Genomic DNA, 25,391 nt, shown 5'->3' with positions numbered 1-25,391 from the left:
ACCCACAATCCTGGCGTTGCAAACACCATGCTCTACCAACTGAGCCACACGGACCTACACATTCAAGGGTTTTTCTTTATTTGTACTATTTTTCTAAATTATAGAAGAATACAAGACATAAAAACTATTAAATAACACATATGGAATCATGTAGTAAACAAAAAACTTTTAAACAAATCTAAATATTATTTATATTTCAGATTCTTCAAAGTAGCCACCCTTTGCCTTGATGACAGCTTTGCACTCTCTTGGCATTCTCTCAACCAGCTTCATGAGGTAGTCACCTGGAATGCATTTCAATTAACAGGTGTGCCTTGTTAAATGTTAATTTGTGGAATTTCTTTCCTTCTTAATGCGTTAGAGCCAATCAGTTGTGTTGTGACAAGATAGGGGTGGTATACAGAATATAGCCCTATTTGGTAAAAGACCAAGTCCACATTATGGCAAGAACATCTCAAATAAGCAAAGAGAAGCGACAGTCCATCATTACTTTAAGACATGAAGGTCAGTCAATGCTGAAAATGTCAAGAATTTTGAAAGTTTCTTCAAGTGCAGTCGCAAAAACCATCAAGCGCAATGATGAAACTGGCTCTCATAAGGACCGCCACAGGAAAGGAAGACCCAGAGTTACCTCTGCTGCAGAGGATAAGTTCATTACAGTTACCAGCCTCAGAAATTGCAGCCCAAATAAATGCTTCACAGAGTTCAAGTAACAGACACATCTCAACATCAACTGTTCAGAGGAGACTGTGTGAATCAGGCCTTCATGGTCGAATTGCTGCAAAGAAACCACTACTAAAGGACACCAATAATAAGAAGAGACTTGCTTGGGCCAAGAAACACAAGCAATGGACATTAGACCAGTGGAAATATATCCTTTTGTCTGATGAGTCCAAATTGTTATTTTTGGAGGTGTGATGGTGCTCTGCTGGTGACACTGTCTGATTTATTTATTTAGAATTCAAGGCACACTTAACCAGCATGGCTACCACAGCATTCTGCAGCGATACGCAATGCCATCAGGTTCGCGCTCAGTGGGGCTATCATTTGTTTTTCTACAGGACAATGACCCAACACACCCCCAGGTTGTGTAAGGGCTATTTGACCAAGAAGGAGAGTGATGAGTGCTGCATCAGATGACCTGGCCTCCACAATCACCCATCCTCAACCCAATTGAGATGGTTTGGGATGAGTTGGACTGCAGAGTGAAGGAAAAGCAGCCAACAAATGCTCAGTATATGTGGGAACTCTGTCAAGACTGTTGGAAAGGCATTCCAGGTGAAGCTGGTTGAGAGAATTCCAAGAGTGTGCAAAGCTGTCATCAAGGCAAAGGGTGGCTACATCGATGAATGTCAAATGTAAAATATATTTTGATTTGTTTAACACTCTGCAATGAGTAGGTGTGTCCAAACCTTTGACTAGTACTATATATGCATATATATGCGTGTGTGACAGGGAGAACAATGTAACCCAAGTGAGAATGCAAGACGTAGTATGGATTTCAAATTGCAACCCAAGTTCCAATATTGGCGGGAGCATATTTTCTTTAATTCTGCTTTCCGGGAGGCAGTCAGTAGGTGTCTGCTATAACACCAATCAATCCACATGTTCTTTCGGAGTTGAAATGAGGATGAACAGACTATTCCTTAGCAGATGGTAATGAACTGAAATTACACAGCAAGAGACGGAGTATGAATGCAAACGGGAGAGTCCTGCAGTCTGGGCAATGGTAGATTTAATAGGTTTTGGTTCAGTCCTGTGGAAGAGGTTGACCAGCATGAGATTGGTTTGACCTGCTCTCCCGCCATTTTACCGACATCACTGGTGCACCTGCTTTTCCCAGCACATTCCTGAGATTTTGGAGAGTTGGATCTGATCGCCCCCAGATTGACAGTTAGTATAGCAGTTCTGGCGGCTTCATAATTAGCCACTCAGAAGCACATCTGCTCATGTTTGGGGATGAGCCTCACTAATTTTCCACTTTTTTTTCCTCCAGAATTTAAAAAGCAAAATCATGTCAGGTAAGGCTTAGCTAATAATATCAAAATGATGGTGATTAGGCGCGAAGCCAGATCTGGTGGAGAGGCTTGAAATGATTTTAACCCACATAGGTGCCGTGGGAAGTAGTGTTCAACTGTTGCACCCATAAATATTTCAACCACCTGCCTCTCAGTCAGATGGAGAAATGTTGCTGGTGAGTCCCAAGTGGATGGAGATCTGTCTTTGGTTGGTGAGGTTTCGTGTTTGAAATTTGATACAATCCTCTGGCTCCAGAATAACATTTCTGTTCATCTCCAGCCACCAAACTTCAACAAATGCCTCGTCATTACAATCCAGGACGCGAAAGTGGACACACCTTCACTTATAACCTGGCCCAAGCACATTTTAGAGTCTAGTTTCCAAATGTCATTATAAAGCAGCAACATCCAGGTACGGTCAGAGACAGAAATGTGTACACCCACCACAGGCAACACGTGCCATAATTTTTACTCGGGAATATCAAAGCTCTGCGGTCAATGGTGCTGCTCCACGAAGCAGGTGAGCGCAAACATAAACACGGACCTTGTGCCTTCAAGACCCCAAGCTGTTTTATCTGAGCAGACAGCAACAATTCACACACATATACAATGAGACCCCTGTCCTTATTGAATGTTGGAGCAGCACATACTGTATAAGGCCATAGACAGCTTAGTTGAGGCATGCCAAACTGACGACTCAAAAGGAGGCATTTGCTTTTACAGGCAGTGGAAAGGGGGAAATCTATTTGCCATTGTCTCCACTGTCAATCTGAATATTGACCTTTTTAAAGTCTAGCTTTTTGGAGACGGCATGCAAATGCTCAGTGCCAGAAAAAAGCCACGTCCACTGACAACCACTGGATCTTGTGTACAAGATGGCTGTGTGTATGTGTGTGTGTGCAATGTTGGCATTCCAAGGTCTAGTTTGTAGGAAGGGGGTGCGACCAAGTCGTACCTGTGGGGCCGTATTCCGATAGTCTGCCTGAGTTTACGTTTCCTGAGGAGTAATAGATTCCCTTTGGCCCTCTCACCGCCACATATATTTGCAAATGATCCAACACAAATGCTAGACCACAGCTTGACACCAGAATACAATACAACCACTGCCAAACAATGGACATCCGTCAAATTACTTCTCTGCATCGGTGTTGTGTCTGATGTACAAAGTCGATTGAAGATGGTACTTTCGACCACACTCTTGACTACCTAATGGGGAAGGCTCATTATCTCCCACATAGCCATGGAAAAGATGGGGGACGGTAGATACAAATAAATGCAGCCATTCTTTCCCATTTGCTACATCACAAACACAAACTTGCCTTAAGATTGCAGTCTGGGAAAACAATATTTCATTGCTGTTATCTAATAAATCAGTAGCATCTATACTGAACAAAAATATAAAACGCAACACTCAACAATTTCAAAGATTTGACGGAGTTGCAGTTCATATAAGGAAATCAGTCATTTGAAACAAATTCATGGGGCCCAAATCTATGGATTTCACATGACTGGGCAGGGGCGCAGCCATGGGTGGGCCTGGGAGTGCATTGGCCTACCCACTTGGGACCCAGGGCCCACCCACTGGGGATCCAGGCCCAGCCAATCAGAAGGTGTTTTTCCCCACAGAAGGGCTTTATTACAGACAGAAATACTCCTCAACACCCCACCTCTCTCCTCTCCCCTCTCCCCTCTCAGTCGATCCCACAGGTGAAGAAGCCGGGTGTGGAGCTCCTGGGCTGGCGTGGTTACACGTGGTCTGCGGTTGTGAGGCCGGTTGGACGTACTGCCAAATTCTCTAAAACAACTTTGGAGGCGGCTTATGGTAGAGAAATTAAATTCTCTGGCAACAGCTCTGGCGGACATTCCTGCAGTCAGCATGCCAATTGCAAGCTGCCTCAAAAAAAACTTCACATTTTGGAGTGGCCTTTTATTGTCCCCAGTTCAAGGTGCCCCTGCTTAATGACCATGCTGTTTAAGCAGCTTCTTTATGTGCCACACCTGTCAGGTGGATGGATTATCTTGGCAAATGAGAAATGTTTATTAACAGGGATATAACCAAATTTGTGCACAAAATTTGACAGAAATACGTTTTTTGTGCATATGGAAATTTCTGTGAGCTTTTATTTCAGCTCATGACTTTATATGTTGCGTTCATATTTTTGTTCAGTGCAGTTCCATGTTGCTGGCTCTGAGGACTGCAGTGGAATGGCTTTGGATAGGAAGGCTGGTCATTGTTTCCGTGAACCCCGGCCACATTGGCAACTCATTTTCACTAACAACAATAGAGCCAACTGTTCGTGCAATGGCCTTGGTTATTAAAGCAATGCACAGAATTTTTTTTTTTTTGTACATTTCCTATCAGAACTGTCAGTCCATTTGTGCTGTATGCAAATCTTTGCCACTGTTTAAATGCAATGCTTTATGCTGTCAGCACAAGGTCCACTCCAGGTGAAGTAGCCTAAACTGTGGTGGCAGAGAGAGTAGACAGGGAGAGATAGGCGAACAGTCAAAAACCATGTTTCAACTATTGGCCATGTTGCAAGGTAAGATGTCTCAATTACAGTGTTGGTCAGCACACACTAATAAAGCACAGGTGGTGAATCAGAGCTAAATCTGGCTTAATAGTCAGCATTCACTGGCATCAAATAGGGGACCATTATGTACTAAAAGGCACACTTGGTCAACAAAATGCCGATAGATAATTTGTTCGTTCGACACGGTGGGATCTTTGTGTGTCGTTAAAATTAATTATGCGATAAATGGCGGAGGTGTAAAGGGGTGCGTAACTGGTGGCAGGGAAGTCAGACGCAGGAGAGCAGAACTAGGTAGTAGCCGGAGCGGTTTAATCCAAAAACCAACGGCATAAAAATACAACAGAATATGGGTATAAAAAAACCCGACGCGCACCAGTAAGTGCACAAGCACTTACAACAAACAATCCCACACAAAGACATGGGGGGAACAGAGGGTTAAATACACAACAAATAATGAGGGAAATGGAAACCAGGTGTGTAGGAAAACAAGACAAAACAAATGGAAAATGAAAAGTGGATGGACGATGGCTAGAAAACCGGTGAAGCTGACCGCCGAACGCCGCCCGAACAAGGAGAGGAAACGACTTCGGTGGAAGTCGTGACAGGAGGGAATGCCTTTAGGCGCAAATATTGATACAATAGCTATCATATTGAAGCAAACAGAGTCACCCGGTGATATGGTTTGGTCCTCCCACTACGACTCGGGAAACTATGCAGTTTATTACATGCTGACCAGACTGGACCCGTCGCATGCGCGAGCGTCGCAAAATAAATTTAGAAATCCATGTTATTAAATTATTGCACCCACACTGCTCGCACATGCCAACGAGCATCTGCAATGCCAAGGGCTAAAATAGAAATCCTTTCTATTTCTGACGCAGATCGTGCTGAAAGTCCTGCCTCTCCCATCTCCTCATTGGTTTATAGAAGCAGGTACCCACGTGCCATCTTCTCATTGGTTATACCCACGTGGGTGATTGAAAGACGAATTGTTTTGCCAGGAGTCGTGGTAATACTATGAAAGTTTAGATGCCGATCACCATATAAGTTCAAAGATGAAAAAGCCTGGAAGGAGGAGAGATGACTAGAAACGATTCGCTTGGCCGTTTTATGTGTGGATTAATTGTCGGAGTAGAGGACTTTGTGCATTTCAGGTAAAATAACAACTCAATGTTTATATCCCAGGACAAATTAGCTAGCAACAGCAAGCTAGCTAAATAGGACAAATTAGCTAGCAAGTGCAAGCTAACTAGCTAAATTGCCATACATGTTTAATGCTTTTCAACCTGTCCCCAAAATATTGTCATTGGTTCAGAGTTTGTTTTCATATTTTAACCTGCGTGTCGTGATCGCGTTTGGTGTAGGGGGACAAAATAAATGTATGCACGATAGCGCACGGTTTGGGTTCCGTGTTAGGCTACAGACGATTCCAATAAATATTCTGTTGACATGATGATCGAAGCTTGACAAATAAATATTCTTGCTCTTATCCATAATAATTTCATAATGTAGACTAGCCTACCCACACAGCCTACCCGCACTATCGGTGAGCTGTTGGCTAGAGCGCACGCGCGATGACCAAAGTAGGCACATTTGCTATTTAACGCAACAGTTTTTTGTGACTAAACTATCGGTAGATTTGAAAATGCGATGGAAACACATTGAACTTTCGATTTTTATTCAGTACATGAAAACTTAAGAGAAAAAGTAAATTGTGTACACTACACACTGTTTTTTATCTGCAACAAGTCTGTTCGGTAGAAACACCACTGGTTTTCTTTATGCAGATTTTTAAATATTGACATGATAAAACTGTCACCAATTGGATGGACACCTAGCTACTACTGTAAGCAATGTTTTTTGTGCATTAAAGTTCAAATGTGCAGCTTTTCCAAAAAAAACAGTTTTTTAGCTGTACCAGAACGCCAATCATTTACTTTGGTTAGAACTCTTGAAAAAGTCAAGTCGTCCCTAAGCTGTTTTTTCCCCATTCTTAAACTGATACGGGCATCACAAAGTGTTGTCCTTTGCTATTATGGACAATGAGTGACTGCATTTCGGGGTGAGGGATTTGGTGACAACATTTGCCCACTGACAAAGAAAGGATCAGTCTATAATTTTAATGGTAGGTTTATTTGTGAGAGACAGAATAACAGAATAACAACAAAAATATCCAGAAAAACGCATGTCAAAAAGTTTATAAATTGATTTGCATTTTAATGAGGGAAATAAGTATTTGACCCCCTCTCAATCAGAAAGATTTCTGGCTCCCAGGTGTCTTTTATCCTGTTGGGGCTCGGGGGCAGTATTGAGAAATTTTGAAAAAAATATGTGCCCATTTTTAACTGCCTCCTACACCAACTCAGAAGCTAGGATATGCATATTATTAACACATTCGGATAGAAAACACTCTGAATTTTCTAAAACAGTTTGAATGGTGTCTGTAAGTATAAAAAAACTCATATTGCAGGCAAAAACCTGTGAAAAATAGATTTAAAAAAAATTGAATTTTGTGACTGTACTATTTAGTGTCATTGTTTTATAGATACCATAGTGAGAAAGGATTCATTTCGCAACTCCTACGGCTTCCACTAGATGTCAACGATCTTTATAAAGTTGTTTGAAGCGTCTATGATGAACAGAGACCGGATGGCAAGGAAGAGAAGTTGACCTCCCTGGGATGTCGTCACTTCATTATTGGCTGCACCTGCGCAATCATGTGATGCGATACATTTTTCAAAGACGTTTTTCAAGACACAGGAGAGGTCGGGTTGAAACATTACTGATGTTTCACGTTAAAAATGGCTCTAAAGATTGATGCTAAACAACGTTTGACATGTTTGAACAATGTAAATATTTTTTTTACTTTTCGCCGTGACTCCCCCGCGCTACTTTTTAGTAGCCTACCGAAGCGCTAACAACATGGAACAACTTGGAGTTATTTGGACATCAATTATGAACTTTGTCAAAAGAAACCACATTTGTAGTGGACCTGGGATTTCTGGAAGTGCCAATGGATGAAGATAATCAAAGGTAAGGGAATATTGACAATAGTAATTTTGATATTACATGGTTACAAGATGGTGCTAACCTGTATAGCCTAGCCTATTGTTCTTAGCACAGCACCCGGTTTATCGCAAATTGTGATTTCCCAGTAAAGTTATTTTGAAATCTGGCATTGCAGTAGCATTTACGAAATGTTAAACTATGAATATTTGAATGACAATAATATAATTTACCAATGTTATCGAATAGTAATTTTGTGATTTGTAACGTTGTTCACCGGAAGCATTTGAGAGAAAAAAAAAATCTGATTTTCACCGCTTCGGTAAAATGCTGTTTTTGGATATAAATATGAACTTGATGGAACAAAAAATGCATGTATTGTGTAACATAATGTCTTAGGAGTGTCATCTGAGGAAGATTGTCAAAGGTTGGTGCATAATTCTAGCTGGTTATCCGCTTATGGTGACGCCTGTCTTTGAATTGACAAAACATTACACACAGCTATTTTCAATGTACTCTCCTAACATAACCTAACTTTATGCTTTCGCCGTAAATCCTCTTTGAAATCGGACAATGTGGTTGGATTTAGGAGATGTTTATCTTTCAAATTGTGAGAAATAGTTGATTGTTTGAGAAATTGAAATTATTAGATTCTTGCAGTTTTTGAATTTCCCGCCGTGGTCTCTTGACAATGAATCCCGATATCGGGATAAGATCCCCAACAGGTTATACAGGTAACGAGCTGAGATTAGGAGCACACTCTTAAAGGGAGTGCTCCTAACCACAGCTTGTTACCTGTAAAAAATACACCTGTCCACAGAAGCAATCAATCTATCAGATTCCAAACTCTCCACCATGGGCAAGACCAAAGAGCTCTTCAAGGATGTCAGGGACAAGATTGTAGACCTACACAAGGCTGGAATGGGCTACAAGACCATCGCCAAGCAGCTTGGTGAGAAGGTGACAACATTTGGTGCGATTATTCGCAAATGGAAGAAACACAAAAGAACTGTCAATATCCCTCGGCCTGGGGCTCCATGCAAGATCTCACCTCGTGGAGTTGCAACGATCAAGAGAACGGTGAGGAATCAGCCCAGAACTATACGAGGGGATCTTGTCAATGATCTCAAGGCAGCTGGGACCATAGTCACCAAGAAAACAATTGGTAACACACTACGCCGTGAAGGACTGAAATCCTGCAGTGCCCGCAAGGTCCCCCTATTCAAGAAAGCACATATACATGCCCGTCTGAAGTTTGCCAATGAACATCTGTATGAGTCAGAGGACAACTGGGTGAAAGTGTTGTGGTCAGATGAGACCAAAATGGAGCTCTTTGGCATCAACTCAACTCGCCGTGTTTGGAGGAAGAGGAATGCTGCCTATGACCCCAAGAACACCATCCCCACCGTCAAACAGGGAGGTGGAAACATTATGCTTTGGGGGTGTTTTTCTGCTAAGGGGACAGGACAACTTCACCGCATCAAAGGGACGATGGACGGGGCCATGTACCGTCAAATCTTGAGTGAGAACCTCGTTCCCTCAGCCAGGGCATTGAACATGGGTCGTGGATGGGTATTCCAGCATGACAATGACCCAAAACACACGGCCAAGGCAACAAAGGAGTGGCTCAAGAAGAAGCACATTAATGTCCTGGAGTGGCCTAGCCAGTCTCCAGACCTTAATCCCATAGAAAAACTGTGGAGGGAGCTGAAGGTTCGAGTTGCCAAACGTCAGCCTCGAAACCTTAATGACTTGGAGAAGATCTGCAAAGAGGAGTGGGACAAAATCCCTCCTGAGATGTGTGCAAACCTGGTGGCCAACTACAAGAAACGTCTGACCTCTGTGATTGCCAACAAGGGTTTTGCCACCAAGTACAAAGTCATGTTTTGCAGAGGGGTCAAATACTTATTTCCCTCATTAAAATGCAAATCCATTTATAACATTTTTGACATGCGTTTTTCTGGATTTTTCTGTTGTTATTCTGTCTCTCACTGTTCAAATAAACCTACTATTAAAATGATAGACTGATCATTTCTTTGTAAGTGGGCAAACGTACAAAATCAGCAGGGGATCAAATACTTTCCCCCCCCCACTGTACTTTTTCCACCACTGCTTTTCCCTGTAGCTGCTCCACCCACCAATTCACAGATATACAAAAATAAAGTTAATGAGAGGTGAGAGAAATTTCAGAAGCGCTTGAGTTTCACAAAATCAACTTGCTAAGTTTTCTTTCATTGAGTGTGCATATGAACCAAATATTGGTTGGAAAAGTGACAAATATTTTCACAATCATGTGATAACACATACATAATTAGATCACATGAGCTTTAGATTTAAAAAAAAAATGGCGTGCATTATTAAAGAAGTTGGGGGGGGGGGGATTATTCAGACCCCTTCCCTTTTTCCACATTTTGTTACGTTACAGCCTTGTTTGAAAAATGATTAAATTCAAAAATGTCCTCATCAATACCCCATAATGACAAAGCGAAAACAGGTTTTCCATTGATCATCCTTGAGATGTTTCTACGTTGAGAGTCCACCTGTGGTAAATTCAATTGATTGGACATGATTTGGAAAGGGACACACCTGTTTATATAAAGTCCCACAGTTGACAGTTTATCTCAGAGCAAAAACCAAGCCATGAGGTCAAAGGAATTGTCCATAGAGCTCCAAGACCGGATTGTGTCGAGGGACAGATCTGGGGAAAGGTACTAAAAAATGTCTGCAGCATTGATGGTCCCCAAGAACACAGTGGCCTACATCATTCTTAAATGGAAGAAGCTTGGAACCAGCAAGACTCTTCCTAGAGTTGGACTCTTCCTAGTTGCTAGCTCCACAATGAAATAGGGTGCAGGCCAGGCAGCAGGCTGTTAGCCAGCCCACCAGCTTAGTGGAGTCTGCCACTAGCACAGTCAGTGTAGTCAGCTCAGCTATCCCCATTGAGACCATGTCTGTGCCTTGACCTAGGTTGGGCAAAACTAAACATGGCGGTGTTCACCTTAGCAATCTCACTAGAATAAAGACCTCCTCCATTCCTGCCATTATTGAAAGAGATCGTGATACCTCACATCTCAAAATAGGGCTATTTAATGTTAGATCCCTCACTTCAAAGGCAGTTATAGTCAATGAACGAATCACTGATCATAATCTTGATGTGATTGGCCTGACTGAAATATGGCTTAAGCCTGATGAATTTACTGTGTTAAATGAGGCCTCACCTCCTGGTTACACTTGTGACCATATCCCCGTGCATCCCGCAAAGGCGGAGGTGTTGCTAACATTTACGCTAGCAAATTTCAATTTACAAGAAAAACAATGACGTTTTTGTCTTTTGAGCTTCTAGTCATGAAATCTATGCAGCCTACTCAATCACTTTTTATAGCTACGGTTTACAGGCTTCCTGGGTCATATACAGCGTTCCTCACTGAGTTCCCTGAATTCCTATCGGACATTGTAGTCATAGCAGATAATAATCACATTTTTGGTGACTTTAATATTCACATGGAAAAGTCCACAGACCCACTCCAAAAGGCTTTCGGAGCCATCATCGACTCAGTGGGTTTTGTCCAACATGTCTCTAGACCTACTCATGGCCACAGTCATATTCTGAACCTAGTTTTGTCCCATGGAATAAATGTTGTGGATCTTAATGGTTTTCGTCATAATCCTGGACTATTGGACCACCATTTTATTACGTTAGCAATCGCAACAAATAATCTGCTCAGACCCCAACCAAGGAGCATCAAAAGTCGTGCTATAAATTCTCAGACAATCCAAAGATTCCTTGATGCCCTTCCAGACTCCCTCTGCCTACCCAAGGACGTCAGAGGACAAAAATCAGTTAACCACCTAACTGAGGAACTCAACGTAACGTTGCGCAATACCCTAGATGCAGTTGCACCCCTAAAAACTAAAAACATTTGTAATAAGAAACTAGCTCCCTGGCATACAGAAAATACACAAGCTCTGAAGCAAGCTCCCAGACAATTGGAACGGAAATGGCGCCACACCAAACTGGAAGTCTTCCAACAAAAGACAGTACCGCGCAGTATCGAAGAGCCCTCACTGCTGCTCGTTCATCCTATTTTTCCAACTTAATTGAGGAAAATAAGAACAATCTGAAATTTATTTTTGATACTGTCGCAAAGCTAACAAAAAAAAGCAGCATTCCCCAAGAGAGGATGGCTTTCACTTCAGCAGTAATAAATTCATGAACTTCTTTGAGGAAAAGATCATGATCATTAGAAAACAAATTACGGACTCCTCTTTAAATCTGCGTATTCCTCCAAAGCTCAGTTGTCCTGAGTCTGCACAACTCTGCCAGGACCTAGGATCAAGGGAGACACTAAAGTGTTTTAGTACTATATCACTTGACACAATGATGAAAATAATCATGGCCTCTAAACCTTCAAGCTGCATACTGGACCCTATTCCAACTAAACTACTGAAAGAGCTGCTTCCTGTGCTTGGCCCTCCTATGTTGAACATAATAAACAGCTCTCTATCCACCAGATGTGTGCCAAACTCACTAAAAGTGGCAGTAATAAAGCCTCTTGAAAAAGTCAAACCTTGACCCAGAAAATATAAAAAACGAATCGGCCTATATCGAATCTTCCATTCCTCTCAAAAATTTTAGAAAAAGCTGTTGCACAGCAACTCACTGCCTTCCTGAAGACAAACAATGTATACGAAATGCTTCAGTCTGATTTTAGACCCCATCATAGCACTGAGACTGCACTTGTGAAGGTTCAAGCCCTTTCAAGCTTAACATCCTTATCATTTATCGCCCTCCAGGTTCCCTTGGAGAGTTCATCAATGAGCTTGACGCCTTGATAAGTTCCTTTCCTGAGGATGGCTCACCTCTCACAGTTCTGGGTGACTTTAACCTCCCCACGTCTACCTTTGACTCATTCCTCTCTGCCTCCTTCTTTCCACTCCTCTCCTCTTTCGACCTCACCCTCTCACCTTCCCCCCCCTACTCACAAGGCAGGCAATACGCTTGACCTCATCTTTACTAGATGCTGTTCTTCCACTAATCTCATTGCAACTCCCCTCCAAGTCTCCGACCACTACCTTGTATCCTTTTCCCTCTCGCTCTCATCCAACACTTCTCACTCTCCCCCTACTCGGATGGTATTGCGCCGTCCCAACCTTCGCTCTCTCTCTCCCGCTACTCTCTCCTCTTCCATCCTATCATCTCTTCCCTCTGCTCAAACCTTCTCCAACCTATCTCCTGATTCTGCCTCCTCAACCCTCCTCTCCTCCCTCTCTGCATCCTTTGATTTCCTCTGTCCCCTATCCTCCAGGCCGGCTCGGTCCTCCCCTCCTGCTCCGTGGCTCGACGACTCACTGCGAGTTCACAGAACAGGGCTCCGGGCAGCCGAGCGGAAATGGAGGAAAACTCGCCTCCCCTGCGGACCTGGCATCCTTTCACTCCCTCCTCTCTACATTTTCCTCTTCTGTCTCTGCTGCTAAAGCCACTTTCTACCACTCTAAACTCCAAGCATCTGCCTCTAACCCTAGGAAGCTCTTTGCTACCTTCTCCTCCCTCCTTAATCCTCCTCCCCCTCCCCCCCTCCTCCCTCTCTGCGGATGACTTCGTCAACCATTTTGAAAAGAAGGTTGACGACATCCGATCCTCGTTGCTAAGTCAAACGACACTGCTGGTCCTGCTCACACTGCCCTACCCTGTGCTTTGACCTCTTTCTCCCCTCTCTCTCCAGATGAACTCTCGCGTCTTGTGACGGCCGGCCGCCCAACAACCTGCCCACTTGACCCTATCCCCTCCTCTCTTCTCCAGACCATTTCCGGAGACCTTCTCCCCTACCTCACCTCGCTCATCAACGCATCCTTGACCGCTGGCTACGTCCCTTCCGTCTTCAAGAGAGCGAGAGTTGCACCCCTTCTGAAAAAACCTACACTCGATCCCTCCGATGTCAACAACTACAGGCCAGTATCCCTTCTTTCCTTTCTCTCCAAAACTCTTGAACGCGCCGTGCTTGGCCAGCTCTCTTGCTATCTCTCTCAGAATGACCTTCTTGATCCTAATCAGTCAGGTTTCAAGACTGGGCATTCAACTGAGACTGCTCTTCTCTGTGTCACGGAGGCTCTCCGCACTGCTAAAGCTAACTCTCTCTCCTCTGCTCTCATCCTTCTAGACCTATCTGCTGCCTTTGATACCGTGAACCATCAGATCCTCCTCTCCACCCTCTCCGAGCTGGGCATCTCCGGCACCGCGCACGCTTGGATTGCGTCCTACCTGACAGGTCGCTCCTACCAGGTGGCGTGGCGAGAATCTGTCTCCGCACCACGTGCTCTCACCACTGGTGTCCCCCAGGGCTCTGTTCTTGGCCCACTCCTATTCTCGCTATACACCAAGTCACTTGGCTCTGTCATATCCTCACATGGTCTCTCATATCATTGCTATGCAGACGACACACAATTAATCTTCTCCTTTCCCCCTTCTGACAACCAGGTGGCGAATCGCATCTCTGCATGTCTGGCAGACATATCAGTGTGGATGACGGATCACCACCTCAAGCTGAACCTCGGCAAGACGGAGCTGCTCTTCCTCCCGGGGAAGGACTGCCCGTTCCATGATCTCGCCATCACGGTTGACAACTCCCTTGTGTCCTCCTCCCAGAGTGCTAAGAGCCTTGGCGTGACCCTGGACAACACCCTGTCGTTCTCCACCAACATCAAGGCGGTGACCCGATCCTGTAGGTTCATGCTCTACAACATTCGCAGAGTACGACCCTGCCTCACACAGGAAGCGGCGCAGGTCCTAATCCAGGCACTTGTCATCTCCCGTCTGGATTACTGCAACTCGCTGTTGGCTGGGCTCCCTGCCTGTGCCATTAAACCCCTACAACTCATCCAGAACGCCGCAGCCCGTCTGGTGTTCAACCTTCCCAAGTTCTCTCACGTCACTCCGCTCCTCCGCTCTCTCCACTGGCTTCCAGTCGAAGCTCGCATCCGCTACAAGACCATGGTGCTTGCCTACGGAGCTGTGAGGGGAACGGCACCTCCGTACCTTCAGGCTCTGATCAGGCCCTACACCCAAACAAGGGCACTCCGTTCATCCACCTCTGGCCTGCTCGCCTCCCTACCTCTGAGGAAGCACAGTTCCCGCTCAGCCCAGTCAAAACTGTTCGCTGCTCTGGCACCCCAATGGTGGAACAAGCTCCCTCACGACGCCAGGACAGCGGAGTCAATCACCACCTTCCGGAGACACCTGAAACCCCACCTCTTCAAGGAATACCTGGGATAGGATAAAGTAATCCTTCTAACCCCCCCCTTAAAAGATTTAGATGCACTATTGTAAAGTGGTTGTTCCACTGGATATTATAGGTGAATGCACCAAATTGTAAGTCGCTCTGGATAAGAGCGTCTGCTAAATGACTAAAATGTAAAATGTAAAATGTAAGGTGGTAAATGACCTTTTAATGGCGTCAGACCGAGGCTCTGCATCTGTTCTCGTGCTCCTAGACCTTAGTGCTGCTTTTGATACCATCGTTCACCACATTCTTTTGGAGAGATTTGAAACCCAAATTGGTCTACACGGACAAGTTCTGGCCTGGTTTAGATCTTATCTGTCGGAAAGATATCAGTCCTCTGACAAATCAACTGTAAATTTCGGTGTTCCTCAAGGTTCCGTTTTAGGACCACTATTGTTTTCACTATATATTTTACCTCTTGGGGATGTCATTCGAAAACATAATGTTAACTTTCACTGCTATGCGGATGACACACAGCTATACATTTCAATGAAACATTGTGAAGCCCCAAAATTGCCCTCGATAGAAGCCTGTGTTTCAGACATAAGGAAGTGGATGGCTGCAAACTTTCTACTTATAAACTCGGACAAAACAGAGATGCTTGTTCTAGGTCCCAAGAAACAGATTTTCTGTTGAATCTGACAATTAATCTTGATGGTTGTACAGTCGTCTCAAATAAAACTGTGAAGGACCTCGGCGTTACTCTGGACCCTGATCTCTCTTTTGACAAACATATCAAGACTGTTTCAAGGACAGCTTTCTTTCCATCTACGTAACATTGCAAAAATCAGAAGCTTTCTGTCCAAAAATAATGCAGAAAAATTAATCCATGCTTTTGTTACTTCTAGGTTAGACTACTACAATGCTCTACTTTCCGTCTACCCGGATAAAGCACTAAATAAACTTCAGTTGGTGCTAAATACGGCTGCTAGAATCCTGACTAGAACCCAAAAAATTGATCATATTACGCCAGTGCTAGCCTCCTGTTAAGGCAAGGGCAGTTTTCAAGGTTTTACTGCTAACCTACAAAGCATTACATGGGCTTGCTCCTACCTATCTTTCCGATTTGGTCCTGCCGTACATACCTACACGTACGCTACGGTCACAAGACGCAGGCCTCCTAATTGTCCCTAGAATTTCAAAGAAAACAGCTGGAGGCAGGGCTTTCTCCTATAGAGCTCCATTTTTATGGAATGGTCTGCCTACCCATGTGAGAGACGCAGACTCGGTCTCAACCTTTAAGTCTTTATCGAAGACTCATCTCTTCAGTAGTTCATATGATTGAGTGTAGTCTGGTCCAGGAGTGTGAAGGTGAACGGAAAGGCTCTGGAGCAACGAACCGCCCTTGTTGTCTCTGCCTGGCCGGTTCCCCTCTCTCCACTGAGATTCTCTGCCTCTAACCCTATTACAAGGGCTGAGTCACTGGCGCTCTTCCATGCCGTCCCTAGGAGGGATGCGTCACTTAAGTGGGTTGAGTCACTGACGTGGTCTTCCTGTCTGAGTTGGCGCCCTCCCTTGGGTTGTGCCATGGCGGAGATCTTTGTGGGCTATACTCGGACTTGTCTCAGGATGGTAAGTTGGTGGTTGAAGATATCCCTCTAGTGGTGTGAGGGCTGTGCTTTGGCAAAGTGGGTGGGGTTATATCCTGCCTGTTTGACCATGTCCGTGGGTATCATCGGACGGGGCCACAGTGTCTCCTGACCCCTCCTGTCTCCGCCTCCAGTATTTATGCTGCAGTAGTTTGTGTCGGGGGGCTAGGGTCAGTCTGTTATATCTGGAGTATTTCTCCTGTCTTATCCGGTGTCCTGTGTGAATAAGGGTATGCTCTCTCTAATTCTCTTTCTTTCTCTCTCAGAGGACCTGAGCCCTAGGACCATGCCTCAGGACTACCTGGCATGATGACTCCTTGCTGTCCCCAGTCCACCTGGCCGTGCTGCTGCTCCAGTTTCAACTGTTCTGCCTGCGGCTATGGAACCCTGACCTGTTCACTGGACGTGCTACCTGTCCCAGACCCGCTGTTTTCAACTCTGTAGAGACAGCAGGAGCGGTAGACATTTACTCGAGGTGCTGACTTGTTGCACCCTCGACAACTACTGTGATTATTATTTTTTGACCATGCTGGTCATTTATGAACATTTGAACGTCTTGGCCATGTTCTGTTATAATCTCCACCCGGCACAGCCAGAAGAGGACTGGCCACCCCTCATAGCCTGGTTCCTCTCTAGGTTTCTTCCTAGGTTTTGGCCTTTCTAGGGAGTTTTTCCTAGCCACATTGCTTCTACACCTGCATTGCTTGCTGTTTGGGGTTTTAGGCTAGGTTTCTGTACAGCACTTTGAGATATCAGCTGATGTAAGAAGGGCTATATAAATACATTTGATTTGATCAAACTGAGCAATCAGGGCAGAAGGGCCTTGGTCAGGGAGGTGACCAATAACCCGATTGTCACTCTGACAGAGCTCCACAGTTCCTCTTTGGAGATGGGAAAGCCTTCCAGAAGGACAACCATCTCTGCAGCACTCCGCCAATCAGGCCTTTATGGTAGAGTGGCCAGACGGAAGACACTCCTCAGTAAAAGAAACATGACAGCCCGCTAGGAGTTTGCCAACAAGCACCTAAAGGACTCTCAGACCATGAGAAACAAGATTATCTGGAATGATTAATCCAAGATTGAACTCTTTGGCCTGAGTGCAAAGCATCACATCTGGATAAAACCAGGCACCGCTCATCACCTGGCCAATACCATCCCTACGGTGAAGCATGATGGTGGCAGCATCTTGCTGTGGGGATGTTTTTCAGTAGCAGGGACTGGGAGACTAGTCAGGATCGAGGGAAAGATGAACGGAGAAAAGAGATCCTTGATGAAAACCTGCTCCAGAGCTTTCAGGACCTCAGACTGGGCAGAAGGTTCACCTTCCAACAGGACAACGACCCTAAGCACACAGCTAAGACAATGCAGGAGTGGCTTTGGGACAAATCTCTGAATGTCCTTGAGTGGGCCAGCCAGAGCCCAGATTTGAAACCAATCCAACTCTCGATCTCTGGAGAGACCTGAAAATAGCCGTGTAGCGATGCTTCCCATCCAACCTGACAGAGCTTGGGAGGATCCGCAGAGAAGAATGGGAGAAACTCCCCAAATACAGGTGTGCCAAACTTGTAGCATCATACCCAAGAAGACTTGAGGCTGTAATTGCTGCCAAAGGTGCTTCAACAAAGTACTGAGTAAAGGGTCTAAATACTTATGTAAATGTGATATTTCAGTTTTTGGTTTTTAATACATTTGCAAAGATTTCTAAAAACCTGCGTTTTCTTTGTCATTATGGGGTAGTGTGTGTAGGTTGATGAGGGGGAATAAAACAATTGAATCTATTTTAGAAAAAGGCTGTAATGTAACAAAATGTGGAAAAAGTCAAGGGTCTGAATACTTTCCGAATGCACTGTATATCAGCCCTAAAATCTCAACTGCCATGTGTTCAATGTTTGGAAACCGATGCAGAGTTGGGGTTCATTGAGTCTCACAACTTAAACTCAAGGAGCCTGTCCATTACAAATCAACAGCACTGAGTTACAATTGGTTTTGTGACGGATTACAGCAAGTGAAAGCACAGCAGAGGCTTTCACTTGCAATGAAAGGGTTCACCCCATTCATGCCCACGCCAGTGGTTGTGTGACAACATTATTTATATCCTGCAAACTTGAAAGCCACTGCAGAATTCTATGAAAAGGTGGTTCCGTGTGGCTCAGTTGGTAGAGCATGGCGCTTGTAACACCAGGGTTGTGGGTTCGATTCCCACAGGGGACCAGTAAAAAAATGAAAATGTATGCTGCACTACTGTAAGTTTCTTGGGTTAAGAGTGTCTGCTAAATAACTCAATTGTAAAGAGCTCTCTCTAATTGGGAGCATTCCCATTGGCTGATACCACAAAGCTCCCTGGTATTGTTGTAGCCTATGATGTATCCAATAAAACTGCAGATTCCTTTGTTACGGATGGTCCCTTTTATCAGTCTTATGGCAAATTACAAACCTGTCTGTATGGCTGATAGTTTTCACTGTTTCATACATAAAGCAGTGGTGCCCTGAGGCGGTGGCATCCCCTTTAATGAAGTGACTTTAGACCAGTCAGCACTTTCACAACTCAAACTAAAATGGCATGAACTCACTCACAACAACATTATGTGCAGACTTTAAAACGTATGGGTTAAAGACTTTCAAAGCCAGACAAAACACTCTGACATTCAGGGATATCCGTCTGGAAAACAAAACAAAAAAACGAATTCATAAATATCTGATCCATCTTTGCATAATGCATGAGAACACCTACCTCCTCTGCATAATTACGGAAAACATATTTCTTTTACTCGATAATTCACGTTATCAAAGTGCTGATTGACAGTATTCCCTATATTGTCTTGATTGAATAATAAATAACGGATGGGTTACTTCAGGCCTCAGGCAGTCAGCTTCAAAGCTCCTCAAACAAAATGGAAAAGTTTCAAGAGAAAACAAAAATAAGATAATACTTCATACATTTTTCACAACAACCATAGTTTAATTTAATAAGAATTTTACAGTCTGTGATATGGGCCATAAAAGCATAACAACTGCAGAGGTTTTGAATTCATTAATGCATGGCAACACTGCGAAGCCCTTACGGTCTTGAATAAATTAGTCAGTCTAACAGTCCAACACCTCAAACATTGTAAGACTTATTACATGGTCACACTGAATTCAAATGGCATTATGGAGATACATTACTGTTTTCCCCATTGCTCTGAAACCGAGGTCATTTAACCACCTACAACTTGAAAATCTGTCTGTAGCCCAATCTGTTATTGGCCTTAGGAGTCACAATCATCCAAAACGAATTCACCTCATCACTGTCACTCTCCCCTGTCAGAATTGATTAACTGGGATACTTTCATCAGTATTGATCAGCAGGGTGCTACTTTTATTTGTCTGTACCACTGTAATCCTAATTGACGGGGACGGTCCAGACCGTTTCAATAAATTCCCCTCCCACTGATGAGCGCTAAAGACAACTGAGGGGACCATGGGTCAGGACACCCTGGGAAAGGTCATGTCAATCACTCCAGCGCTGTCTATAGACATCTCTTTATCATCATCTTGCATTTAACAGATGTGCTGAGGTTTCCCCTTACAGACAAGTAGAGATTTTATGGCAGTAGAAAATAACAACATTTCTGTTTTATTAATTGAGACTTTATTGGTTATTTGCAAAGATGTAAATAAACTTTAAGTGACTTGGTTGAGAGAGGGAGAGGATTTGCTGAGGTTATTTTCTTACAGTCCAATACTTTCAGTCAGAGGAGGCAACATACTGAAACAATGTGGTGTAATTTAAAAGGGACACTACTTAAGGCAACAAAAGGATCCAAAGCTCACATGGTCACTTAACTTTGATAAACGTGTCAATCAACACGAAACTGCATGCCACGTAAAAATTTAGTTACACACACACACACACACACACACACACACACACACACACACACACCCTATCCATACTGACTATACAGTAAACATTGCATTAAATTCAACCAAGAATACCCCTTGAATTCTCATAGTTTTAGAACGTCCCATGATAAAGATATTGTGTCATATGTACCAGAACAGCAAACACGTACAGGGAGTACAAGGAGCTGTAATTGCAAGTGTAAAAAGGTTACAGTGAAAACAAAAGGTTGACCAAACCAGGGCATTGGCACCACTAGCAAACTCTGCTGAAAGCCCAAGGGCGAAGCACCATTTCTGCCACAGACCCCTTTCAAATCCCAGCCTCCAAAATAAACCGCAGAGAGAACATTAACGTTATGTAAGACACCAAAGGACAAGGTTAGCAAAGAAATGAAAATGTCTGGAAGCCATGTTTCTTTTTTACTGGACCTTTGGTCATTTTGGCCGTGATGCTGAATGATAATGACATGAATAAGACTAATTTAGTCTGCTGACGAAACATCCCTGTGTGTAATGGAAGTGGATTTTGGCTCGAGTGTAGAAATGAACAGTGAATCTTAGCTAAACAAGGTGTATCCACTATTCACACATTGTAGTAATTGGATGTTGGGAAATTCTGCCCAACTACATACAGATAGGCCTAGATGTGTATTTGTTTAAAATAAATACAAATGTATCCTGGCATAGTAAGTTAATTGAGAACCAATATGCATGTGTTGCTATGTGTATATACTATTATTATAATAAACTGGGTGGTTCGAGCACTGAATGCTGATTGTCTAAAAGCCATGATATATCAGACTGTATATCACAGGTATGTCAAAACATTCTAATTGCATTTATAACCAGTTTATAATAGCAATAAGGCACCTCGGGGGTTTGTGGTATATGGCCAATATACCACGGCTAAGGGCTGTATCCAGACACCCCATGTTGTGCGAAAGAACAGCGCTTAGCCGTGGTATATTGGCCATATACCTATATTACTCTACATCTATTGTCCTTGACAGCAACATTTTCAATTGAGTTAAAGGTGCTACACAGAAGTTGTTTTACATTTTTTCTTTGTAATTTCAGAAAAGGTCCATAATACAGAATGTCTGCAGTAATAGTGGATTGATAGTGTTTCACTGTATTACTTAACTGCCAGTGTTGTGATTGGCTGTGATATTCGCATATAGATTTTTCCACCGGAGCGGCATCTGTTGTGAAAGAGTGAAAGCTGTTCTGACTTTGTAGCTGTGTTATCTAGTGGAAATCACTTACTGGTTGCTAAAATTCTACACTGTTCGCTCAGTGTAGAATGACTTCTGAAAGTAACTTTCGGTTTTGGTTCACCAGCTTCAAACAGCTGTAAAAACAATATTTTTTGTTATTGAAAATATACCAAAAAATATAAAATGCAACAACCTCATAGATTTGACTGAGTTACAGCTTATATAAGGAAATCAGTCAATTGAAATAAATTCATTAGGCCCTAATCTATGGATTTCACATGATTGGGCAGGCCCACCCACTTGGGAGCCAGGTCCAGCCAATCAGAATGAGGTTTTCCCCACAAAAGGGCTTCATTACAGACAGAAATACACCTCAGCAACCCCCTCAGTCAATCCCACAGGTGAAGGAGCCTGATGTGGAGGTCCTGGGCTGGCGTGGTTACACGTGGTCTGCAGTTGTGAGGCCAGTTGGATGTACTGCCAAATTCTCAAAAATAATTTGAGGCGGCGGCTTATGGTATAGAAACAAGCATTCAATACTCTGACAACAGCTCTGGACATTTCTGCAATCAGCATTCCAATTGCACGCTCCCTCAAAACTTGAGACATCGGTGGTATTGTGTTGCGAGGCAAAAATGCACATTTTAGAGTGGCATTTCATTATCCCCGGCACAAGGTGCACCTGTGTAATGATCAGGGGTGCAACTTTCACATTCTGAAATTGCATTTTTGTCCCCCCTCCAATTTTATAATTGGAATGTGATATAAAACGAGTTTTGTGTGCTTTAGGACCATGTCGACGCCGCCAAGCGGTCGGGTATGCTCGATTAAAAAAAAACATATACAACACCAGTCAAAAGTTTGGACACACCTACTCATTCAAGGGTTTTACTTTTTTTGACTATTTTCTACATTGTCGAATAATAGGGAAGACATCAAAACTATGAAGTAACACAGATGGAATCATGCAGTATTTTAAAAAAGTGTTAAACAAATATATTGTCTATTAGAGATTCTTCAAAGTAGCCACCCTTTGCCTTGATGACAGCTTTGCACACTCTTGGCCTTCTCTCAAGCAGCTTCACCTGGAATGCTTTTTCATCAGTCTTGAAGGAGTTCCCACATATGCTGACCACTTGTTGGCTGCTTTTCATTCACTCTGCAGTCCAACTCATCCCATCTCAATTGGGTGGAGGTCAGGTGATTGTGGAGGCCAGGTCATCTAATGCAGCACTCACTCTCCTTCTTGGTCAAATAGCCCTTACACAGCCTGGGGGTGTGTTGTGTCATTGTCCTGTTGAAAAACAAATGATAGTCCCACTAAGCGTAAAGCAGATGGGATGGCGTATCGCTGCAGAATGCTGTGGTAGCAATGCTGATTAAGTGTGCCTTGAATTCTAAATAAATAAGTCACAGTGTCACTAGCAAAGCACCCCCACACTATCACACCTCCTCCATGCTTCACCGTGGGAACCACACATGTGGAGATCATCCATTCAGCTACTCTGCGTCTCACAAAGACATGGTAGATGGAACCAAAAATCTCACATTTGGACTAATCAGACCGAAAGGACAGATTTCCACCAGTCTCATGTGCATTGTTCGTGTTTCTTGGCCCAAGCAAGTCTCTGCTTCTTATTGGTGTCCTTTAGTAGAGGTTTCTTTGCAGCAATTTGACCCTGAAGGCCTGAGTCACGCAGTCTCCTCAGAACAGTTGATGTTGAGATGTGTCTGTTACGTGAACTTAGAAATTGCAGCGCAAATAAATGCTTCAGAGGCTGGTAACTCTAATGAACCTTTCCTCTGTAATAGAGGTAACTCTGGGTCTTCCTTTCCTGTGGCGATCCTCTTGAGAGCCAGTTTCATCATAGTGCTTGATGGTTTTTGCAACTTCACTTGAAGAAACTTCTTGAAATCTTCTGGATTTCCTGACATTCATGTCGTAAAGTAATGATGCCAAAGTTCATCGACACCCAGCAGGTGATGTACTGCACACGGCCAGCGTCTTTTATGACCCGTCTTGTCCTTGAAGACAATATAGTTTAGCCAACCACAAATTAGAATTACAACTAGAAGTATAAAGTATCCACAGTGTTGGGTCCGGTGGGGCAGCCAGTGCCTGATGCAATGTTCAAGTTAATCTTTCCAGAACATGGAAGTGCAATAGGAGAAATTGTGTGTTTTGCAGATGGCACCCAGTTTACTGCCTGGTGTTGCTCAGAAGTGATCCGAGCATACTAATGGAAAACTCCCTGGGTCATACTGTACACGATTCCTGCTGGAAAGGAAGGGACATTTCCAGCTCCAATATAGTAATGAATGGGAATATAGACTCACATAGGCCAGTTTATTAGGTACACCCAGTACCTAGTACCAGGTCGAACTCCCCTTTGCCTCCATAACAGCCTGAATTCTTTGGGGCATTCTACAAGGTGTCGGAAACGTTCCACAGGGGTTTTGGTCCATGGTAACATCATGAAGTTTCTGCAGATTGGACAGCGGTACATTCATGCTGCGAACAGCCCGTTCCATCTCATCCCAAAGATGTTCTATAGGGTTGAGCTCTGGGGACTGAGCAGACCACTCAAGTAAATTGAACTCGCTGTCATGTTCCAGGCAATGTTTTTCCACTCCTCAATTGTCCAGTGTTGGTGAATTCGTGACCACGGTGTGGTTGTCTGCTGCAATAGCCCATCCGTGACAAGGATCAACGAATTGTGCTTTCCGAGATGTCGTTTTGCACACCACTGTTGTACTCTGCAGTTATTTTTCTGTTTGTGGCCCGCCTGTTAGCTTGCACAATTCTTGCCATTCTCCTTCGCCTTCTCTCATCAATGAGCTGTTTTCCCCCACAGGACTGCCGCTGACTAGATGTTTTTTGTTGTTTGAGTCGCACCATTCTCGGTAAACCCTAGACACTGTCATTTGTGGAAAAGCCCAGGAAGGCGTCCGTTTCTGAGATACTGGATCCGCTCAAAGTTGCTTAGGTCACTCGTTTTGCCCATTCTAACGTTCAGTCGAACAGTAACTGAATGCCTTGATGCCTGTCCACCTGCTTTATAGCCACGGCGACATGACTCACTGTCAGTAGGAGTGATACATTTACATGAACGGGGTGGTGTACCTAATAAACTGGGCAGTGAGTGTATGCTAGGTCATCTGTGGATGACAGATATAGGCCTAAAGTACTATTACTGGACAGTGGCATAACTGATGTTCCTATGGGGCACTGTAATGGACAACAATGAGAACTTCTGAGCACACTCCCAGTATGATTCCAATGAGAATGAAGTACATGTTCAATTTGTTTAATCAATTTCAGGTTATGGTTGAGTCTGCGAGGCAAAGGAGAAGGGACAAGCATCTATCTTTCACCAAGGAGAGAAAGACACTGTTCTTTGTACAACTGTTCCTTGAACAAGAATTCTAAAATGAACAAAAGTTATGGTGAATTTCTAAAATATAAGTCCATCACTTCTACCCCCAAATACCAGACATCTGCAAGACTGCCTAAACACCATTCCACTCCAAAACATGACTGGATTGGAGATGTAACACGTCAATGTAGTTATTGACCAACTGTCAGGCGGTCTAAAAGCTTTGCCACCCGACATCCTGTCAAGGTGATTATGCTGGGGTGAACTGATTTATGATAGTGACCACATCATCTGGTTTTCGCAGGTTCATACCACACACTGTGAAGGTTGATACATTTTCTTTATCCAACCACCACAGCAACAGATCGATACAATGACCACTGCTGAAAAGTAGGACACTTGTCTTTCAAAGAAATAGACTAAAGATTTACCTCCAGTATATCAACCTAATTTAGTGTCCCTGGTGACATAAAAAAAATAATATATAA

At 43.7% G+C, this 25,391-nt stretch overlaps 1 protein-coding gene and 1 non-coding gene across 2 annotated transcripts in view; one reads left to right on the top strand and one right to left on the bottom strand.

The window, feature by feature from the left end:
• LOC106577616 (Kv channel-interacting protein 4) overlaps positions 1-25,391 on the bottom strand; it is a 210,419-nt gene that overhangs the window by 46,495 nt on the left and 138,533 nt on the right. The window lies entirely within an intron of this gene.
• Positions 18,561-18,636, top strand: trnat-ugu (transfer RNA threonine (anticodon UGU)). Its single transcript has one exon. It is a non-coding gene; the product is annotated as a tRNA-Thr (tRNA).

This window comes from Salmo salar, chromosome ssa18 (assembly GCF_905237065.1).
Source record: "Salmo salar chromosome ssa18, Ssal_v3.1, whole genome shotgun sequence".
In the NCBI taxonomy this organism is placed as follows: Eukaryota; Metazoa; Chordata; class Actinopteri; order Salmoniformes; family Salmonidae; genus Salmo; species Salmo salar.
This window is presented reverse-complemented; position numbering and strand designations above follow the sequence as displayed.